This window comes from Amia ocellicauda, unplaced genomic scaffold (genome assembly GCF_036373705.1).
Source record: "Amia ocellicauda isolate fAmiCal2 unplaced genomic scaffold, fAmiCal2.hap1 HAP1_SCAFFOLD_153, whole genome shotgun sequence".
In the NCBI taxonomy this organism is placed as follows: Eukaryota; Metazoa; Chordata; class Actinopteri; order Amiiformes; family Amiidae; genus Amia; species Amia ocellicauda.
Window position 1 is genome coordinate 127,340 of NW_027102716.1, and position 23,355 is coordinate 150,694.

The 23,355-nt window shown below is 40.6% G+C and overlaps 1 non-coding gene across 1 annotated transcript; it reads right to left on the reverse strand.

Moving 5' to 3' along the window:
• Positions 1-21,058: 21,058 nt before the first annotated feature.
• LOC136723184 (U5 spliceosomal RNA) lies at positions 21,059-21,173 on the reverse strand. Its single transcript, XR_010806613.1, has one exon. It is a non-coding gene; the product is annotated as a U5 spliceosomal RNA (small nuclear RNA).
• Between the last annotated feature and the right edge of the window lie 2,182 nt (positions 21,174-23,355).

Consider the following 23,355-nt stretch of genomic DNA (forward strand, 5'->3'; position numbering starts at 1 on the left):
TGTGAACTGGTTTACATCAAAGTGACAGTCTTGGGAGGATGGCACCAAGAATGGGCCAAATAGCTTGGAATCCCTGCTGTGAGATGTCTGGGGAAGGGGGCCTGTAGGAAATAAAAACTCTTTGAAATGGACGAGAGCCGAAATCCCGACACAGAGCTACGAACCCGTGCCAACCGGCATTTCCAAAAGATGGCATGGATTGACATCAGTCATAAATCAAGCCCCCCTCCAATAGGACACTGGGGGCTGAAGCCGAAATCCAATCTCACAAACTAAAGAACCAATCACCTATTGATCTGACAGGCGTATAAAGGGTAACGCACGGCATCTCTCTCTCTCTCTCACCTAAACCAGTAACTCGCTGCCACAGCTCAACTTGTATCTCTGTTGCCAGAACCGGAACCAGAAACCAACTAAGTCTTTACCAGCAACAGAAGGGTTAAACTGGGAGAAGGAGATTGAGCCGTACGAAGAATTCTTTTAAAGGACTTTATTAAATAAAGAACTTTACAGACTGCGCTGCCCGCCTGTGCCCAGCCATCCAGCTGGACAATTGACTAAGTCGACTGAATACGAAAGTCATTTAAACAGCTATTTGAGTCTTAAGAAACTTGACCCTTGGAACGAACAGGGCCCTGCTTTCCTCAAAGACTTTGTCTTCAAGTAACTACGGTGGAACCCTGCTTACAAAGAAGATTTTGTGCACAACCTTGGAGCCTTCAAACCAGTGGAAAATCTGTTTGGAAAAGACTCTACATTCGCGAAACCCCAACTTCCAGGTGCATCGACTGAGTGGAAGTTCTTGGACAAAGCCGAACCGGACTGCCTTTGTTCCAAACCACACGGACCTCGTGCCGTGTGCTGTTATCTGAGCCCGAAGCCAGAGAGGCCTCTCTGCGACGAAGTTCAGATAAGTTTAACAGTTTGGAGTTTGTGATTCATGACATTTGAGAAATCAATTAGAAATGTTAATCTGTGATTCATAACTCTAGAATGTGTAATATCATTTAGTTTTCTTAAATATAAATGTGTGTTGCATTCAACTGTTTTGTTGATAATTTTAGAAATAAAATCTGTCAACGCCGAGAAATATCTTCTCATTCCTGTTTAACTGTTTAGTCTGAAATTGACACAAGTTAATAGACACCAGATTATAGGTGGCCCTGCCTATCCTTAATCATTGAATAATAATCAGTTAAGGGAAATTGTGGTAACAAGTAATGATAGGATCTTTCTCTCCACCTAAACGTTAATGAGACTGATATATATATATTACGAGAAGTTACCTGACATAAATACTAACCTGCATAGTTATTGAATGTCTGACTAACAATACTAATGAGAGACTCACCTTCGTCTTACTAACCGGTATTGTAGTCAATGTGTTTATAACCTTTTTTGTTTAATGATTTGTGTGTTATCATATGCGATCCCATGGTCTTTGATTTGGTCACGGAAGTGATTTGTCTTTGATTTGTTGATCTAGAGTTGAATTTTAATTAGTTTTTCCCTTTTGTATAATTAGTGTAGTGCTACATTTAGTCTTTGTTTTTGAATAAATTTGACAATTTATATCTTTGGAATTGGTGTCTGCATCCAATTATTACAGAAAATGAGTTCTACAAGATTCCAGGATTCGTGATAAGGTGATACTATAAATTCACTTCTTTAATTGAATTTTATAAGTGTACCTTACGCTACACCTTTGACCACCACGTCTTCCTCCTCCCACTGCTTGACCTCTATTGTGACCTGGATCACCTGCCGGCTCCATGTTATCGCTGTGTTGTTGAGGTGGATAGCACGCATTTCACTCGATACTCGTACCACAATGTGAAATCAATCATCAATAACCAGTTGGCAGTATTGGAAAAGCAATTACAAGGGCCTGCATACATACAGTAATGTCAAATCTGATGTGGAAGAACAATTCCTTTATCCCTCTGTTCTCCACCAGGGTTGTGCTGATCGCCTCGATTGGCAAGTTTGCAGTGTGAGGAGTGGATCCATGTCGTCGTTCCTAGGCACTTCACAGCTGTGTGGGTGGTCAGGAGCACCTGGTAGGGCCCTGTCCACCTGGGCTGTTGGGAGGACTTTCTCTTGTGTGCTTTGATATACACAGTCATCTTGCTGGAAGGGGTGGTAAACCTGCTGGGATGGTTCAGTCTGGGCGGCTTTCATCTGTGAATGGACAGCTTCGAAAGCACGTGTTAGTCCCATACAAAAAGACAACATAGCATCATCCATCAAGTGGATGTCCATTTCCCTTACAGACAATGGAGGAGTGATGGAGAGTCTCATAAGTCATCCCATAATAATCTCACACGGAGAAAGACCTGTTTTTCTCAATTTGCTGACGATTTCATTGTCATTAGGACTATAGGAAGGGGATCTGGACGTTTGAGTCCTGTTTGTTTGCATATATTAGACAGCTTATTCTTTAATATCCCATTTTGTTTCTCCACTGCTCCAGCTGACTGAGCCTGATGGGGCAGTGAAAATGTTGTTTACCTCGCAGGGCTTTGCATAGTTCCTGCACTATTGTCCCAGTGAAGTGAGTGTTCCTATCACTGGAAATTTCCCTGGAATGCGAAATATACATATAACATCCCTTAACTGTATTTTTGCTACTTTTACTACTTCAGCCTTCCTACGGGATAGGCTTCAACCCATTTAGAACATCTATATATTATTACAAGTATATATTCATATCCACAACATTTAAGCTTTTGAACACAATCTATTTGCATATTGCAGGATTATGAGCTTGACAAATGTGGCAAGTTCTACAATATTGCTAAGCTGTTACTATAAAACCTGGGGCAAACCAATTTAAAAGACTGATGCACACATCCCCCCTTTGCCCGTGTGGCCAACACCATGCGCCACATGGGCAAACCAGGGAAAGAGTGCCTGTGAGGCAACCAATGCATTAGCAAATGTTTGAGCTCTCTTATGGAAGGTGCAGTGGCCAGTTGCAATTTCCTGGAGCTTTTACAGTGCATCTCAAATTAAATTTCATCCAGCCCCAGGTCATAAAAGTCAAACCCTAGTTACGACATACATAACACATACATTTTGTTGCTTCAAAGAGAATACAAAAGTCAGCAAAACATTCTTTTTTACAAATTCAGTTTGTAAACTGTATTGTACATATATTTGTTGCGTTTTGATTTATAAACATTATACATTGTACAAATCTTAAGTGAAGGGCAATGGACTGATTCTGACTTCATGGCTGTCATTCTATTCATTTGAATAATGTGACATCTCCACTAATAGTACATTATAAATTAAACTATCAATAGAAGAATATGTGCTACTGCGGACGTCATCTGAGCAGTTTCACAATATATTGTAGATTCCTATAATCTGGAAAACCTTTAATTATAGTATTTTAACTTATTTCTCCACTGAGTCAAGCATCACTTCAGCGTAGTGGACCTCAGCATTGGTCTGTTCAAGTTGCTGTGAGGCTGTCTTTAAAGCCGCGCCCTCGGCCTACTGTGTCTCAACAAGAACACCAGCATCTTCTCCATATGGGTCAGACATCGGTTCCTTCAGGACACGATTCATAATATGCATATCTGCCATGTGGAATAAATCAGTCTGAAGACACAATGTGTGGTTCACACAACATCAGAGATCGTCCTTATAAAAGGCATCTCTATCACATTAGTTGACATTCGCACAATCTATAAGGTTTCTAGTAAAGGGACAATTCAAAATAATAATAATCTTGATTCCAATTTATCTCATTTATCAAATTATTTCAGTACAGCACTCAGCTGTCGTCAGCAGCATCATATCTCCTGTGTTTATTGAATCAGCTTTACTTCCTAGTGTAGATACTCTTTTTGTGTGGAGTTGTCAAAGTTTCAAAACAATGTGCTTATCTTTGTCCTTTTATCTAACTTAAATACCTGAGAACATTACAATAACTATTACAGCAGCTCCTTCAACACCATAGTTAATAGTAGTTGGGTAAATGATGGCAGTTATTAATCTTTGTTTCTCAATTCATTTTTTACCAATAAACCATAATTTGAAATTATTTCCATACTCCTATTATTCCTATTTTCATTATTATTAGTTTTATGCGGTTGTCATCTAGTATGTGATGTATTCGTCTGTATCAACATCAATATTATTATCATTATTAATACAAGCAGTGTAAATTACCATTCATTACACTCTTGCTCTGTTTGTAATAAGTTATGAACCCTTACACGTACTTACAGTCTCTGCCTTGTCTCTGACTTCTCTCTCTCTCTCTCTCTCTCTCTCTCATCTCAGGCTGCTTGTCTGCTCAGGCGAACAGGGGGAGCAGAGGAGCACATACGGCCCTTGCCCCCTGCCCCCCTCTTCCTAATTGATAGGGTATTTCTGTTTGTGAAAGGACTATTTCCAAACAGTTTTATAACTTGCCATGACTATGTTTCATTAAATTAGTTATGTTACACCTTTAGTTATACCTGTAGTAACTTCATTATTTTCCCTCATATTCCAGTCAATCACCATCAGAGTCTCTCGTGGCAGTACATTTGTCTCACACAGAACAAACTCTCCTTTCTCAACCGCTTTCAATTTTGGATAACATCGCACTGCATCCCAACAGCTGTTCTTTCTCCTATTCCTAATTTCTTACAAGAAAATGCAAGTTATATTTGATCGATTTGTATTATTACTATTTATATACATTTCACTACATTATTGTAGTTAATGAATGTATTTAATCTTTGGAAAATAAGCCTTTTCATTGATCTGAATAATGATGTCCAGGTACTTCAGGAAAGCACATTTTCAAAAAATGTGTCCAGTCAATGATTTCCCCAACTAAGAACCTGCGTGGGCACTAAGACTGTCCTCCTGCGCGGCTCATGTCTTTATTGTGTCACTTCCTCCTATTGAAGTCCAATCTACACCAGTACAGGTTCAGAAGAACTGTTCCCGAATCCAGATTGAACTGATCAATAGTTAATTTCTTACCTACACATTGTATTTAGGGATCTATTTCTAGGGATTTAAAAACTCTTCATTGTGGAACTCATAGCTTCCAAATGAGCACATCGTTAATTTCCTGGAGTATCTGGTTATCTATTTATCAATATGTAAGAAACCTTCACCGAATGTTTGTGGTTGCCTCGGATTCCTATTTCTAAATTTGGCTCTAATTCCATTTCTAACATGTTACTTTTAACTTCTGTATTCGTAAGACCTATTTAAATAACTTAATTTTGTATTATTATTTCTGTTTGCAATAGCATTCTGTGTACAGTTAAATGCTGACTTTCTTGTAGGTCTGTTATTACAACATATTTAACTGGCGTTTTTTAGCTATCATTCTGTAACTATTTGTGACTTATGACTCTCTTAGTCATATTCTGGACTATACAGTACATGAAAAAGTCAAAATATGGACATTTACCTTGCGCAAACTGAAAACGTACAAACATACAAAGAGACACATATTAATTTATATCCATAGTAAATTCAGATACCATGGTTTTGGTTGGCATGTTATATTGACCTGCAGTGTCTCAAACTACCCTTATTTATTACTTATCTAGTAATTTTCCTTCAGTATCTTGAGGACTGTCATTTATACTGAAAAACATATATATATATTTTTAATTTGTCTTCGGGGCATTCAGATTGAATTATGCCTGTTGTCTTTTCTTTCTTTTCTCTAACAAATGTTTTAAGATAGCTAGCTTTGGTTTCTCATTTCTTAATGCTTTGTATTCCTATTTTGCAAAACCGTTTTTAGGTGCTCAAGTCTATCTGAATCAAAAGTCCAATCTTCTGGAAACCTTAATTTTCTGTCACCTATTGTCCAGTCAAACGCACCGCTTCACTCCATAGTTATCATACATGTACCTTACATGTGTACCTTTAAGTGGCGGGTCGCCCGTCTTACTAGAGCTGTTCCCACACAGTAACACGTTTTCCCATTTTCTATGTATCGTTTTGTACACAACAACCAAGGCGTGCAAGCCCGCAAAATAACAATAAACGACAGGGGAGAAAACATAGCAAAAAACAAGAAAACACAAATAATACTAAATCCTATATAGGAATAACAACAAACATGCTTTTCAATGTTTGCATTTATAGAACTTGTATATAACTTAATGACTTTTCTTCATTTACCATAAACACTATAAACTTCTATAAACTATAAACATGTTATTTTATATTATCACCGGCGTATCAGATATTGAACAATTAATTAGCGCTCCTTTTTTTTTTTTTTTCTAATAGTAGGTCAAACCTACGCTGCAGTTTACAAACACACTTAAGCCTGCGGGAACCCAGACAGGAAAACACAGTCCTGTTCCTTCACAAACAAGAAGACACAGTCAAGTCTATGGTAACCCTAAGAAACCATGCTCCTCGGTTATTGGTGTCAATGGATCTCATTATCCTGAAACTTTCATGATCGAAACATGGAATACTGTTTGTCAGTTTCCATAAAACTATGCATTAAGAGTAATGCAACAGTCACTTATCATTTTGAGCAGCTGTATCAATTGATAGTTAGATCTTTGTAATGAAATGAATAGACAGTGATCTCAGATGTAATGTGTGAATTGCATTTTGAAATGGTAATACTTTGATGTTAAGTTGTGTCATTTTAGTTCAATGAACAAATGATCTGAGGTTGATGTGTATTGTATCCAAGCAATTGTAAAAAAGTGTTAGAGTTTTGAAAAATGTGCATTTTGATCATCGGGTGTGAGTTTAGTGTCTAGAGTTTTGAAAAATGACATCAAGGTTCTGAAATGAGTGCCAAAGTGATTGTAAAAAAGTGTAATATCAGGGGACAGTGGCTATTAGTGATCTGGCCTTCCGTGGCCTCTGTATTAATGTAACAGGTCACATTGTATGTGTACACTGATACTTGATAGTATAATATAGTACAAGTAAAAAACATACATAGGTATCATAGAAGTATTTTGCAGAAATGATTATGGATAGTTATCAAAATGGAGAGGAAATGCTAAATCCATCTCCCCAGGCTGAGCTTCTATTGCTGCACCTGCTGGCCCCACTATATGGATAGAGCCACACCAAGTACAAGAGTCTCCCTATTGCTATTTATATCTCCCTATCCAGTCTTTTATATGTGTCAGGGTGGGGTGCCTATTCCCCTGCATGCTTTGAAACCTATAGCACCTGGGACGCACACTTGGGATCCGGTTCCTCTGCCCCTCACATACACATGAGGAATCCCAGGTGCTCAATACGTCATACTGTCTCTTTCATCTCATGTGTAAACTATGGACAAATACATGACTAAACGTGTTTAGTTGCTTTTCCCAGAATGCTTTGCGCCACGATATGCAAATAACGGGGACTATGATTGGCTCCCTGACATTACCCACACTGCGACTGATGCTACCCATTTCACTACCCAACAAAGACCCATAATATGCATGTGTCTGTCTGTCTGTCTGTCAAAGTATGTGTGTCTGTGTCTGTTTGTGTGTGTTTGTGTGTCTGTCTCTGTGTGAAAATGTGCCTGTCTCTGTGTGAAAGTGAGTGTGTCTGTGTCTGTGTCTGTCTGTCTGTGAAAGTGAGTGTGTGAAAGTGTGTGTGAGTGTCTGTCTGTCTGTCTGTCTTTGAAAGTGTGTGTGAGTGTCTGTCTGTCATGTAACTTGCACATCTGTTAGGGCACCATATGCAGAGATGTACACATATTGTTCCTTTTCCATATACACTCACCTAAAGGATTATTAGGAACACCATACTAATACTGTGTTTGACCCCCTTTCGCCTTCAGAACTGCCTTAATTCTACGTGGCATTGATTCAACAAGGTGCTGAAAGCATTCTTTAGAAATGTTGGCCCATATTGATAGGATAGCATCTTGCAGTTGATGGAGATTTGTGGGATGCACATCCAGGGCACGAAGCTCCCGTTCCACCTGTAGCGTAAGGTACACTTATAAATTTCAATTAAAGAAGTGAATTTATAGTATCACCTTATCACGAATCCTGGAATCTTGTAGAACTCAATTTCTGTAATAATTGGACGCAGACACCAATTCCAAAGATATAAATTGTCAAATTTATTCAAAACAAAGACTAAATGTAGCACTACACTAATTATACAAAAGGGAAAAACTAATTAAAATTCAACTCTATATCAACAAATCAAAGACAAATCACTTCCGTGACCAAATCAAAGACCATGGGATCGCATATGATAACACAAATCGTTAAACAAAAGAGGTTATAAACACATTGACTACAATACCAGTTAGTAAGATGAAGGTGAGTCTCTTGTTAGTATTATTAGTCAGACATTAAATAACTACGCAGGTTAGTATTTATGTCAGGTAACTTCTCGTTATATATATATCAGTCTCATTAACGTTTAGGTGGAGAGAAAGATCCTATCATTACTTGTTACCACAATTTCCCTTAACTGATTATTATTCAATGATTAAGGATAGGCAGGGCCACCTATAATCTGGTGTCTATTAACTTGTGTCAATTTCAGACTAAACAGTTAAACAGGAATGAGAAGATATTTCTCGGCGTTGACAGATTTTATTTCTAAAATTATCAACAAAACAGTTGAATGCAACACACATTTATATTTAAGAAAACTAAATGATATTACACATTCTAGAGTTATGAATCACAGATTAACATTTCTAATTGATTTCTCAAATGTCATGAATCATGAACTCCAAACTGTTAAACTTATCTGAACTTCGTCGCAGAGAGGCCTCTCTGGCTTCGGGCTCAGATAACAGCACACGGCACGAGGTCCGTGTGGTTTGGAACAAAGGAAGTCCGGTTCGGCTTTGTCCAAGAACTTCCACTCAGTCGATGCACCTGGAAGTTGGGGTTTCGCGAAAGTAGAGTCGTTTCCAAACAGATTTTCCACTGGTTTGAAGGCTCCAAGGTTGTGCACAAAATCTTCTTTGTAAGCAGGGTTCCACCGTAGTTACTTGAAGACAAAGTCTTTGAGGAAAGCAGGGCCCTGTTTGTTCCAAGGGTCAAGTTTCTTAAAACTCAAATAGCTATTTAAATGACTGACACTTTCGTATTCAGTCGACTTAGTCATTTGTCCAGCTGTAAAACTCCACTGATCAGGTGGGCACAGGCGGGCAGCGCAGTCTGTAAAGTTCTTTATTTAATAAAGTCCTTTAAAAGAATTCTTTGTACGGCTCAATCTCCTTCTCCCAGTTTAACTCTTCTGTTGCCGGCAAAGACTTGGTTGGTTTCTGGTTCCGGTTCGGGCAACAGAGCTACAGGTTGAGCTGTGGCAGCGAGTTACTGGTTCAGGTGAGAGAGAGAGAGAAAGAAAGGCCGTGTTTGTCCTTTATAGTCTGTCAGATCAATAGGTGATTGGTTCCTGAGTTCTTGAGATTGGATTTCGGTTTCAGCCCCCAGTGTCCTATTGGAGGGGGGCTTGATTTATGACTGATGTCAATCCATGCCATCTTTTGGAAATGCCGGTTGGCCTGGGTTCGTAGCTCTATGTCGGGATTTCGGCTCTCATCCACTTCAAAGAGTTTTTATCACCTACAGGCCCCTTTCTCCAGACATCTCATAGCAGAATAACAAACTATTTGGCCTCTTCTCGGTGCCATCCTCCCCAAAACTGTCACTTTGATGCAAACCAGTTCCAAGCTGATGAGCTAAGGAAATCTGATAACTTTGGGGGGGAGAGGTCTTCTTTAGATCCGTGCTTCAGCTCAGAGCCCAAATACTCTTATCCAAATACACCCAACATAACGCTACATACCCCCTTTCTTGAATGGGACTGAGGTCGACTAGGACGTTATCCCCTTCAAGACAAAATAAGACGTTAAGCATTTATCTCAAAGTTATGTAACAGAATTCAACAGTGGACTTCACCATTCATGACCCCGAGAAATCAAAGAAAACAAACTAATAGTTCATTATTTAAGCAGAATGTATTCCAATCAAATTGACAATCCTATACTAGCACATATACAGGTTACATATTATAACACAAGTACATTAAAACAAAAAAACAATTGGTATTACTCAGTATTGAGTATGGTTACTGACGGTAACCAATAGGTGGAAGTTGATTAACAGAGGGAGGTGACTGGGAATTCAGGTGTTATTCAGGCACCTGACCTTCACTATGTCTATAATAGTTGGTAGGGACCTGGGTTCGAATGGTTGGCTTACATGGTAAGCCGGTGCCCCCTTTAGGGACATGCACAAAAAATGGTCTCATTGGGAAGTTGTACCTTGGTGGCTGTATCATATCTGTCATTCAATTCCACCGGCTTTGGTGATTCAACTTGAGCCCACAACCTGTTCAATAGATCCTGACCAATGATCAACTTCTCTGTTTCAAATTTGGAAATATAAACTGGATGAACCAACTTAATCTTCCCAAAGGTGAACTCTAACAATGCCTTTTGAGTGAGCTGTGCCTTAGTCTCTGTGTAACTTGTAATGTTCACACTACAAGCTTCCACTTTCAGTCGTTGGTCTGAGGTTTCCATAATTTGTTTCAGGTTGCCCATTGTGGTGGCAGACATTAAACAAATTTCAGCCCCAGTGTCCAACAAGGCTCCTCACTCCCACACATTCTCAATGGTCACTTCTATGTAAACTTGCTTGGCTCTGCCTCTCTGTGTCAGATCACCCAGTAACATCACCAAAGGTTCAGCTTGCCTGCAGGCAACTTCCCCCACTGGGAGGTCCCAGTGGGCTGATGTGTCAGAGAAACCCCCCTGCTGTTCCTCACATCCAATCAAAAACACAGAGGCAGGGACAGGGGGTGGTTCCAGAGCTAGTCATTCCTTAGGTGGCGAGTCCGGCCCTTTACCCTGGCTACTAACTTCCAGTTTGGGAAGAGGGGGCAAAGGGAGCAGAGCTAAGCGTAGCAGTAGCTCAGAAACTGCAACATTGCTCAGAGACTGAGTTAACCCACCTAGGCTAGGAGCAGATTTCTTTTTTTTATTGTAAGCCTGGGTGTCTTGGATTCCATCCTTGGGAGGTTCTTTCCTTCTTTGAATCTCTGTCCCCTCTAACTCCAGTGGAGAAATAGGGCTCTCAGAGCGCCTTGCCAGTACTTGGGTGCTTGAATCTTTACGATCAGAAGTGCTATTGTACTTGCTTTCCCAAGCTTTCTGTGCCATTTTTTCGAATTTCAGCTATGTTCATATACGTTGCGTCTGCATGTAATATGATCATTTCCTTAATCGTTGGGAACAAATTAGCAACAAACAACCCTTTAAAGCTCACCTCTTCCTCGGCCCCGGGTCGATCTTGACCCGCAAAATAGGTTTTCCTAAGCTTTTCATAGTAATCACGGGGGGACTCATGCTTACCCTGTTTGATCTGGTGTGCGGCAGTCACTGCTGCCACTGGATCAATGAACCTGGAATAGTCCCTAACTAATGCTCTGCACAAGCGTTGAAACCTATCGCAGACCATGGACCCTTGCCTCTCCATCCAAGAATGGACTTGGCGAGAGGTAGTTTTGCGGATTAGGAGAACCTTTTCCTTCTCCGTAGCCTCAGGATAGAAACTCAAAGCATACTTAATGTCCTTAATATACGCTTCCACATTTCCTTCCTTGTCTGCTGGGTTAAAGGTTTCACAATCTTTAGCCAGTTCTCTCAACTGGCGCATGTTAACCTTTCGGTCTGGACTCTCGGGAGAGGAAGTTCGTCTGTGCGACGAGCTTCTTACCCTGGGTGGAGAAAGACTACAGGGAGGGGTATGATCAGGACGAGGCAACCCGGGGCCTAAATGTGGAGACGGTGTGCGACTCCGTGCATTGGCCGGTTCCGGCTGTTCCTTTATGCTGTCAGGTGTCAGCTTTGCAGCCCACCAATAGGCAGCTTTCAGGGCCCCTATTTGTTGCTTGAGACGCTCATTTTCAACTTCAGTTGATTTGAGTTCTCCCCTAAGCACCTGATTTACTCTCCTCATTTCTTCACTGTCCCTTTTTAAATGTATGACCTCGCCTTCGAGTATCTCCATTTTTACAGTGCCCAAATCTTTCTCCCTGACTGTTTTGCAAAGACGCATTTCCAAAACATCCCGGTCCTTCAAAACTATCCTTTCATTTTCAACCGCTTTACATCTGTCATTTTGCAGACCTTTTACTTGGATCAGAGTTGTTTCCAATTCAACTTGACATTGTCTTAAATCATTTCCTAATTGCTCTCTCTGTTCAATTAAGTCCTCTTTTTCAGCATTCAACACAATGTTTTCCACAAGTATCTAGCTTTCCTTCAAATTCTAAAACCATTCCATGCCGTTTGGCTCTTTCTTCTTTCGCTTTAGCATACTTTTCTCCTAGCTTTTTCAGTTTTTCAAACTTGCTTATGATCCAGTTCACTACCCTTGAGCTCGCAAGTGCTAAGCTAGCCATAACTTTCATCACCTCTATCGACTCTTTTTCGAGTTGCGTCGTAGTATCGTTTACCAACTGAGTTCGACGCGACTCTACTTCAAAGTCCAAACTGCCTAGGCGTCCAAGGAATTCAGGAATCTCTGTTCCTGGTACCTTAACAATCAATGCTTCACATGGGGACATTTGGGTAATCATTGTTTTGGCTATTCAGTAACAACCCAACAGAACAGTACTCGATTAATCACCTAATGACTCTAATGCCAACGCTTAGGATATCAACAATTTATCACAAGTAACTAAAACAGACTTAATCTTTTGTGACTTTGGATTTATGACTGATGTCAATCCATGCCATCTTTTGGAAATGCCGGTTGGCCTGGGTTCGTAGCTCTATGTCGGGATTTCGGCTCTCATCCACTTCAAAGAGTTTTTATCACCCACAGGCCCCTTTCTCCAGACATCTCATAGAAGAATAACAAACTATTTGGCCTCTTCTCGGTGCCATCCTCCCCAAAACTGTCACTTTGATGCAAACCAGTTCCAAGCTGATGAGCTAAGGAAATCTGATAACTTTGGGGGGGAGAGGTCTTCTTTAGATCCGTGCTTCAGCTCAGAGCCCAAATACTCTTATCCAAATACACCCAACATAACGTTACACACCACATCCCAAAGATGCTCTATTGGGTTGAGATCTGGTGACTGTGGGGGCCAGTTTAGTACAGTGAACTCATTGTCATGTTCAAGAAACCAATTTGAAATGATTCGACCTTTGTGACATGGTGCATTATCCTGCTGGAAGTAGCCATCAGAGGATGGGTACATGGTGGTCATAAAGGGATGGACATGGTCAGAAACAACGGGCCGTGGCATTTAAACGATGCCCAATTGGCACTAAGGGGCCTAAAGTGTGCCAAGAAAACATCCCCCACACCATTACACCACCACCACCAGCCTGCACAGTGGTAACAAGACATGATGGATCCATGTTCTCATTCTGTTTACGCCAAATTCTGACTCTGAAATCGAGACTCATCAGACCAGGCAACATTTTTCCAGTCTTCAACTGTCCAATTTTGGTGAGCTTGTGCAAATTGTAGCCTCTTTTTCCTATTTGTAGTGGAGATGAGTGGTACCCAGTGGGGTCTTCTGCTGTTGTAGCCCATCCGCCTCAAGGTTGTACGTGTTGTGGCATCACAAATGCTTTGCTGCATACCTCGGTTGTAGCGAGTGGTTATTTCAGTCAAAGTTGCTCTTCTATCAGCTTGAATCGAGTCGGCCCATTCTCCTCTGAGCTCTAGCATCAACAAGGCATTTTCGCCCACAGGACTGCCGCATACTGGATGTTTTTCCCTTTTCACACCATTCTTTGTAAACCCTAGAAATGGTTGTGCGTGAAAATCCCAGTAACTGAGCAGATTGTGAAATACTCAGAGCGGCCCGTCTGGCACCAACATCCATGCCACGCTCAAAATTGCTTAAATCACCTTTCATTCCCATTCAGACATTCAGTTTGGAGTTCAGGAGATTGTCTTGACCAGGACCACACCCCTAAATGCATTGAAGCAACTGCCATGTGATTGGTTGGTTAGATAATTGCATTAATGAGAAATTGAACAGGTGTTCCTAATAATCCTTTAGGTGAGTGTATATGTATGTATGTATGTATGCATGTCCAATTGCTTTGACAATTCAAATGCACTGAATTGAGAGAGAGAGAGAGAGAGAGAGAGAGAGAGAGAGAGTTGTAGTCCAGACCACTGCAAAATTCCTGCTGAAGTGATCTGGATCACCACACAATGGCCCAAGGACCACTGCAAACTTGGATTTCAATGTATTTGTGTAATCTGTGTTGCAATAGCACCTACCATGTTCCTTTGTGGTGATCTGGTTAATTCTGATCTGGGAAAACCACAATCCTGCAGGTTTAATAAGTCTCTCTACACATCAGTCCCTGAGTACCTTCAACCAATGGTCATTTTGACCAATTAAGCCCAAGATTTGAGTCAATTAAGTTGTCAAGGACTACCCAGTGAAGACGTGAACTCACGACTAGGTCACACTGTGAGCTCACCAGAGCAGACATTACACTGAGCTCACTGTGAGCTCACTTAGCGCTTTTCCAGCGACATGGTGCCGGTGCTGGAGCCGGAGCCGCTGCCCTTACTCGGTGGCTAACCCACCTCTATGTTACAAATGTTCCCTAAACACTTATTTTGCAAGATCAATAAAAATCCTTTAGGAAATTTAAACTTTTACTGACACACATAGTTAATAGCAATGTATTATAACTTTACCAAAAATAATAATCTGTATATCTTTAATTGTTTAGACGTTATTAAGATATAATGCATCTTTCACATAGGGAACATTTGTAACATGTTAGGAAAAACAAACAAATGATTTGAAAATATTCATAATTACAGCATACAATTTGTCAGGCTTCATAACAATGGTATTTATAACATACTCTGTAAAAATCAAGCAAATAGCATTTGTGGTTCACGAGAAAAAAAAAAAAAAAAAAAATATATATATATATATATATATATAATCAAAGCTATCAGACTATAGCAGCCGGTGTATGAAGACACATACGATTATACAGCATTATTTGGCAGCTTCGCAAGACCTAATTTTAAATGTTGGTGGTAAGTTAGATAATTAGTGGGGACCCGCTATCTGCAGTTCTTCCCCTCCATAATTGCTAAAATAAAGTTTTACTGACATTTTATTGACCCTACCACTGCATAGGGCACATCTGTAACATGAACGCTACTGAATGGCACATACATTGAAAACTACGGAGAACTGAGACAAATCCACTTTACACTTCATAAATAATCTTAAAACGTTTCCAACCAAGGCAACACCCACTTGAAATACGTTCATTCTCATTTTTGGTAAACAAAAAGAGAGATTGTTACATATGTTCCCTATGATGCATCTACAGAGAGAGAGAGAGAGACAGACACTAACACTCTCTCTCTCTCTCTCTCTCTCTCAGCTGGGAGTGTGTGGGAGGGGTCTGCAGTGAGCGGGAGTGCTGCTGAGAGCTCTGTCCTTTGGCTGCGTTTTTTTGTTGCTTTACTTTTTTCAGTTTGTTTATTTTGTCTTCTGTTTTCAGTGCTTTTCTTATTGTGGGGGAACAGGGGAGGGGAGGGGGGAGTACCGGTAGTTCTTCCCGGGTCGGGGGGTCGGACCCCCTGAATGCGTCTTTTGAAAAACTGACCCGACGCCATGGAGTCAAGATCGCTCCGGTGCAGTTCTGCCCCCTAGAGCAGTGTGTGTTAGCGGTTGGGGAGGTAGCAGGGTGTGAAAATATCAAGTCTGCTGCCATTGTTATCTTCTTAAAAACCACTGATCTGCTCAATCAGCTAGTGGCTAATGGCACAGTGTTAGACGACACTTTCACCCCGGTGTTGCCGCTCGCTGCTCCTGCCCGGAAGGTAACGCTGTCTAACGTCCCTCCGTTCATCCGCACCGGCTCGGGCAGCTGATGTCCGGCATTAAGAGGGTCCCGCTGGGCTGCAAAGCCCCGCAACTGAAACACGTCGTGTCCTTCCGAAGGCAGCTGTATATGATCCTCAATAACATCAATGAGGATCTTAATGTCATTTTTAAATTTAAGATCGACAATACCGACTACGTCGTGTTCGCTACTTCGGAGTCCATGAAGTGTTTCAGGTGTGGGAGCGAGGGGCATGTCGTGAGGAACTGTCCCGAGCAGGACAGGGAGCGGGAGGAGGAGCGGGGCGACGCGGGGAGGAATAGAGACACCGGCCCGCAGCCACAGATGCAGCGGGCAGACAGAGATCGAGCCCCGGCGGAGGAGACAGTCGCCGGTCGGACCGATGGTACCACTGATGCCGTGACGGGGGAAGAGCTGCCCGGAGGCGATGACGCACAGCTGGGGGACGGGGTCGAGGCAGCGGGGGATAGTGACGACCGAGACGCCGGGGGGAGATGGTGTTGAGGCGGTGCACGGGGCGCTGGTTAGTGACGAGGAACAACCTCAGCAGCCAGCAGACGGGCGGACAGACACACAGGGTGTAGCCGAGGAGGAGGCAGGGCCAGGCTCGGCGGTACAAGCCGAGGCGCCGGGTGGAAAAAACGCACTAAGAAGGTGCTGGGAGGGAGCACGGACGGTGTTGGTAAATAGTGGCAGTAAAAGAAGTGGTGGCACAGTAGTGAAGCTGGGGTAGCGAGCGGCTTGGTGGGGAAAGGTCCGGCTACACGCTGGAGCATCGCGGCAGCCACCGGGGATGCCTCGGGCTCGGAGTGACAGTGAGGGCGGCTTCACGGATTCCTCTCTCGCCTCCTCGTCCTCGGTGAGTCAGAGCTGCAGTGAAGGATATCAGGAGGTTTTTAGAGAAAACGAAGGGAAAGAGGTCTGTTGTAGTGGAGCAGTTTTTCCCAGATCGTGCACGCCTGCTGGCCTCTATTAAGTTTTTACAGAAACCCTGACCTATCAATTTGTACAACACTCACTGAAAACCATGGTTGGGGTCAATTCCTGTTTTTCAATTCCAATTCCTCCTACAAATCAATTCAAAATTGCAATTACTTTTTGCATTCACAGAATATTCTTTATTGGAATTGAATTGAAAAGGGAATTAAAAATTGAATTGGAATTGACCCCAACCCTGTTGAAAACAAAACAAAAAATACAGATCTGGTTCTTCAAATCTTCACTCTGGTTTCATTCTGTGTCGTAGTTCATTTATCTTGCTGTTAATTGCACCACCAATTACACTCTTTGGGGTACTGGGCAATTTTTTCAAGGTAGCCCCTAAAAAACATGTATCACATAGATTTAATGACTTGCACATAGATATATAAAAATCTTTTAATAAACATACCACATATCTTTGAGAAGGGTTCATTAGTTACATATTGCCACAGTAAATCAACATTTTTGTGTGTGGGTGTATTTAAACGTTTTGGTGTATGCTCTTAAACTTGTCTTACACTAGTTCATAGTAAAATCTGTACTTGGCGAAGCAGCTATGCAAAGGCAGTCTTTTCTCCATTAATACCTTGCTTAAGCATTACATTGATGTGGCACAACTGGACTGAAATGTGAAGTATTTGCTCAAAAGTCAAATTTAAATGAGACATGAAAGTTTATATTGTCAAGGATCCCATGGCACTATTCATTATTATTATGTATTAATATGTCTGAAGCATTAATCCAAGGTGATTTACAAGGTGTTGTTGAAAGAGTGACGTGGCTGAATTCTAAGTCAGGCTTCCCTCAATCAGGTCTAACAAATTTGTTATGACTCCACCTTTACTGCTGTGTAGTAATCTGCTGGTACAAAATGGCTGCACCCCAGAGGGTGGTGGGTGAAGTGAGTCTGTAGAGCACTTTGGGATCTTTCCAGCTGCTACATGTAAGGTATTATTATTTATTAATAAATTAACTCTAGTCTCTGAAACTAAAACAAAGGCCAAAGGAACATTTAAAATGCTAACCCTTTGTGTTCTATACAGTTAAAAAGGAGAGTTAGAAATTTTGTACAACAGCATTTACATACCATATATGGCTTCCACCTTTAAGCGATCCAGAGGTGTCTTTTTCTCCGAAGTTGGATCTCTCTTGCTGCCACCACCACGAAGATTGCTCTTTAATAATGTTGGAAAGTCAAAGACAGCAACCGTCAGGGTTCTTGCATATGACGTATTCGTGCTGCACCTCTCTGCAAGGATCCAGGACAGTTTGTCAATGTAAACTCCAGTGCCTGGGAATATTTCCACCTAAAAGACAATGGTAAATAAAAAACAAGTTTATCCCCAAACTATTCTTATATTATGTTAAGTGGAATACATTATCAGTAAGGCTGTGATTTTGTTACAGAAATGTGTTATTAAAGACCACAGTATGTCTCAATTCTAAGTTTATTAATTTACAGACATAATTAAGTCAGTGAATCTGTGTCACCCATAATTCAATTACATTCTTACTATCAACTATAACTATGAATATAACTGATAATGTAGCATCATTAGATTGTTTACAACCAATATTTGTTTTCAATATATATATTTTTACCTTGTCTTTGTAATATTGTAGACCAAGAGTGTTATACCTGTTTTGGTGATTCTTTGTCAGATTCAGAACAATTTGCTGTGGGGCTGTCAGAACCACTTGATGGTGACACACTTTTGTCTTCATTGCTGATAAATGTGGCTTTTGTTACAATTTTTTTCAGATTGTCCAAAAGGTCTGGAATCTCTGGAGAAAAAAACCTTAGTATTAAATGATAATCATTTCTAGTAATATATTTAATACAAAGTGAAAACAAAACCATCAATGCCTGCAATTATACTTGAGAGACTTGCTCTATGTTATTGGGAAACTGACCTTTTTGTGGGTCATTAACATTAGCTACGAAAAAAATAAAAAAGATAAAATACAACAATTACCAGATCTAATGTAATGCATATAGTCATTAATGTAGGATTATGAAGTTATGTTGAAAAACTTTATTTAATAATCAGTATTATTAAACTATTAGACAGTGCACATTAAGAGTCTGTATTGTGGTTCTAGATTACTTCAGTATGATCAACTATAATACATTACTCTGGAATCTAAATTACTGAAGAATAACATTTATCAAGGTAAGGAATTATTTGCTATAAATAAAAAAACTTACCATCAACCATACGGTTTCGAAGACATTGGTTTTCATTTTTAAGTCTTGTGTTTTCCTTTTCGAGCTGCTTAACTTTTTGCTGTAGCTCAACTTCACTGGACTCTTTAAATGTCTGTAGAATATGACGGGATCTAATTCTTGAAGCTCCATCGGTTTTCTTTCTTATTTTGTGCTGTATTCAGAGAGGAAAAGAGTTTAAAATGAAAATATATATATATATGAATATGATTAAAAAAAAACAATCCTGCAATACATTTATTTAATATTTGCAGTAATTATCTCACCGGTAACTGTGGTTCATCAAGGTCACTATCATCTGAAATTTGAAGTTTTTTGTTTGGTTTAGGTACTCTCTTCATTTTAGGACAGGGCATTTTTGTTAGGTCATTAAGTTTTCTTCTTAGTTCGCCTTCTTTTCCTAAAATAAAAATAAAATAAATAAAACCCTGCATTATGTCCACAGATATTTGGGGATTATATTTATTTGTCATAAAAATACTGTGCTTTGACCATACAAATTAAGATGAACAGCCAACACTGAATCAAAACTGAAGTTAAATTATATCTGGTTTAATTTATTTTGTGATTTGGGGGATTTTATTGTAAAGCACAACACACAATAAATCGTTCTTACAAATGCCAGTCAAGTATGATGAGTTTTTAGCGCCCTCACCACCACCTACCATGTTATAAGAGTATGTTAGAAGTACAACACATTAATAACTTAAACATTCATTTCAAATATACTGTGATTGTATATATCAAATAGCATGTAAAGACTTTAATGTTTTTTTTTTAAATAAACATTGTTACCAGTCATAATGATCTGCGCTTCATGGACAGGCCATCCACCTTTTGGAGGTTTGTTCGTGTCTCTCCACTCTGCTCTGAAGTTTCGAGTCGTCTCTTCGTCATCATCAGCAATGCTGAATAAATCAAAATTGCGAAAGCAAGCAGTGGGAATCACGCTGTAAGAGTCTTTGTCGACCCCGCTTTCCCACTTCACCAACGCGTGCATCACCGCCATACTACCTTCACCTTCTCGTCCGTTTTTTCTGCGCCTTTTTCCCCCGACAAGTCACGGCACAAAAAACAGTCCCGCTCTGCATTCTGGTACTTGGCGTTCTTAATAACACCAACAGGGTGTAATCGCATAGACCACTCGAGTATAAAGTACTACATATCCCATCAGTTACAGTTTTTTTTCATCTTCTGAAACTGCAATTTAGCACTTTCAACTGTTTCTTAGTGATTCCTAGAATTACTAACCGGTATTGTAGTCAATGTGTTTATAACCTTTTTTGTTTAACGATTTGTGTGTTATCCTATGGGATCCCATGGTCTTTGATTTGGTCACGGAAGTGATTTGTCTTTGATTTGTTGATCTAGAGTTGAATTTTAATTAGTTTTTCCCTTTTGTATAATTAGTGTAGTGCTACATTTAGTCTTTGTTTTTAAATAAATTTGACAATTTATATCTTTGGAATTGGTGTCTGCGTCCAATTATTACAGAAATTGAGTTCTACAAGACTCCAGGATTCGTGATAAGGTGATACTATGAATTCACTTCTTTAATTGAAATGTATAAGTGTACCTTACGCTACATATATGTATGTATGTATGTATGTATGTCCAATTGCTTTGATAATACAAATGAATTGAATTGAGAGGGAGAGAGAGAGAGAGAGAGAGAGAGAGAGAGAGAGAGAGACAGACATACAGACTGACAAACAGAAAAACAGACAGACACAGACACACACACACACAGAGCCAGCCAGCCAGCCAGCTCAGCGATGACATCACGAGCCTCTCTCAGCTGACTGCTATGACATCACAGAGCACGTACATTCCGTTGCTTGCCGTCTGTCAACCACTCAGTCACTGCCAGCCAGACTGGCTGGCTGGCTGGATGGGGGGGCTGCTTGCTGCTGCTGCGTACCTTAGCAAGCTTATTTGCTTGACCGGCCTTCCTACTCCTCTGCCCACATGCCCACCTATGCCCGATCTGCTGTTCACCTGGATCACAGCTCCGCCCCAACAAGGCAGAGCCCCCCAAGAATGGTACAAACTCACCCACGATCCCCTCCACGGAAAGCTTTAGCAAAAGGCAAAAGCGTTATACGTAATGAAGAGGAACCCGAGTCCAAGACGCATCCGACCAGCCATACATATTTGTGTGTATTAAAGATCACATTTTCTTACATTTAGTTTTTCTGTACTTTATTACATCTTATTGTGATTTATAAAAGTATTGTTTCTTTTCCATATGTATGTATGTATGTGTGTGTGTGTGTGTGTGTCTGTCTCTGTGTGAAAGTTAGTGTGTGTGTCTGTACGTGTGTGTGCCTGTCTCTGTGTGAAAGTGTGTGTGTGTGTGTGTGTGTGTGTATATGTCTCTCTGTGAAAGTGTGTGTGTGGGTGTGACAGTGTGTGTGAGTGTCTGTCTGTCTGTCTGTCATGTAACTCGCACATCTGTGAGGGCACCATTTTTGCAGAAGAGATGTACACATTTTGGAGCAACATATGCTGCCATCCAGACATCATCTTTTCCAGTGACGTCCCTGCATTTTCAAACAGATCACATTTTATTACACTTTGTTTATCTGTACCTTATTACATCTTATTGTGATTTATACTTGTAATGTTTCTTTTCCATATATATGTATGTACAGTGGGGGAAAAAAGTAATTGATCCCCTGCTGATTTTGTACGTTTGCCCACTGACAAAGAAATGATCAGTCTATAATTTTAATGGTAGGTGTATTTTAGCAGTGAGATACAGAATAACAACAAGAAAATCCAGAAAAATGCATTTCAAAAAAGTTATAAATTGATTTGCATGTTAATGAGGGAAATAAGTATTTGACCCATTTTCAATGCCCTGGCTTAGGGAAGGAGGTTCTCACCCATGATTTGACGGTACATGGCCCCGTCCATCGTCCCTTTGATGCGGTGCAGTTGTCCTGTCCCCTTAGCAGAAAAACAGCCCCAAAGCATAATGTTTCCACCTCCATGTTTGATGGTGGGAATGGTGTTCTTGGGGTCAATTCTCCTCCTCCAAACACGGCGAGTTGAGTTGATGGCAAAGAGCTTGATTTTGGTCTCATCTGAGACCACTTTCACCCAGTTCTCCTCTGAATCATTCAGATGTTCATTGGCAAACTTCAGACGGGCCTGTACATGTGCTTTCTTGAGCAGGGGGACCTTGCGGGCGCTGCAGGATTTCAGTCCTTCACGGCATAGTGTGTTACCAATTGTTTTCTTGGTGACTATGGTCCCAGCTACCTTGAGATCATTAACATCTTTACATCTACATTTACATTTACATCTTTTTGTGATTTTTAAATGTATTGTTTCTTTTCCTTATATATGTATGTATGTATGTATGTATGTGTGTGTGTGTCTGTGTGAAAGTGTATGTGTTTGTGTGTCTCTGTGTGAAAGTGAGTGTGTGTGTGTCTGTCTCTGTGTTTGTGTGTCTGTCTCTGTGTGAAAGTGAGTGTGTGTGCGTGTGTCTGTCTGTGAAAGTGTGTGTTTGTGTGTGTATGGGTGTGACAGTGTGTATGAGTGTCTGTCATGTAACTCGCACATCTGTGAGGGCACCATTTTTGCAGAAAGAGATGTACACATTTTGGAGCAACATATGCTGCCATCCAGACATCGTCTTTTCCAGGGACGTACCTGCATTTTTCAGCAGGATAACGCCAAACCACATTCTGCCCAGATTTCAAGCGCATGGTTGCATAGGCAGAGAGTGCGGGTGCTAGCATGGCCTGCCTGCAGTCCTGACCTGTCTCCGAATTGAGAATGTGTGGCGCACTATGAAGTGCAAATTAAGACAACGAAGGCCCTGTGCAGTTGCGCAGCTGAGGAAATGCATAATGGATGAATGGGGGAAAATCCCGCTTGCTAAACTTAACCAAGTGGTGTCTTCAGTGCCCAAGTGCTTAATAAGTGTTATTAAAAGAAAAGGTGATGTTACATAGTGGTAAACAGTCGACTGTCCCAACTTTCTTGGTTTCTTTTCACTGCTAATGAGATGCTGTAGAGTGAGTTAGTTATATTGCTTTCAGGAGCTCTAATCGTATTGATGAGTTCATGCAGCATTTGTAATTGAATTTCAAAAAGAAATCTTTGCTGTCTGGCCTGTGTGTATGAGATGTACTCTGTCAATCTTTGGCTAACAACTGAAACATTGGTAGAACAGAAATGGCAACATAAAAAAGAAAAGTACATTTTAAAAGAGCACATTAAATAGGATGAATATACAGTTTTTTACAATCACTTTGTCACTAATTTCAGAACCTTGATGTCATTTTTCAAAACT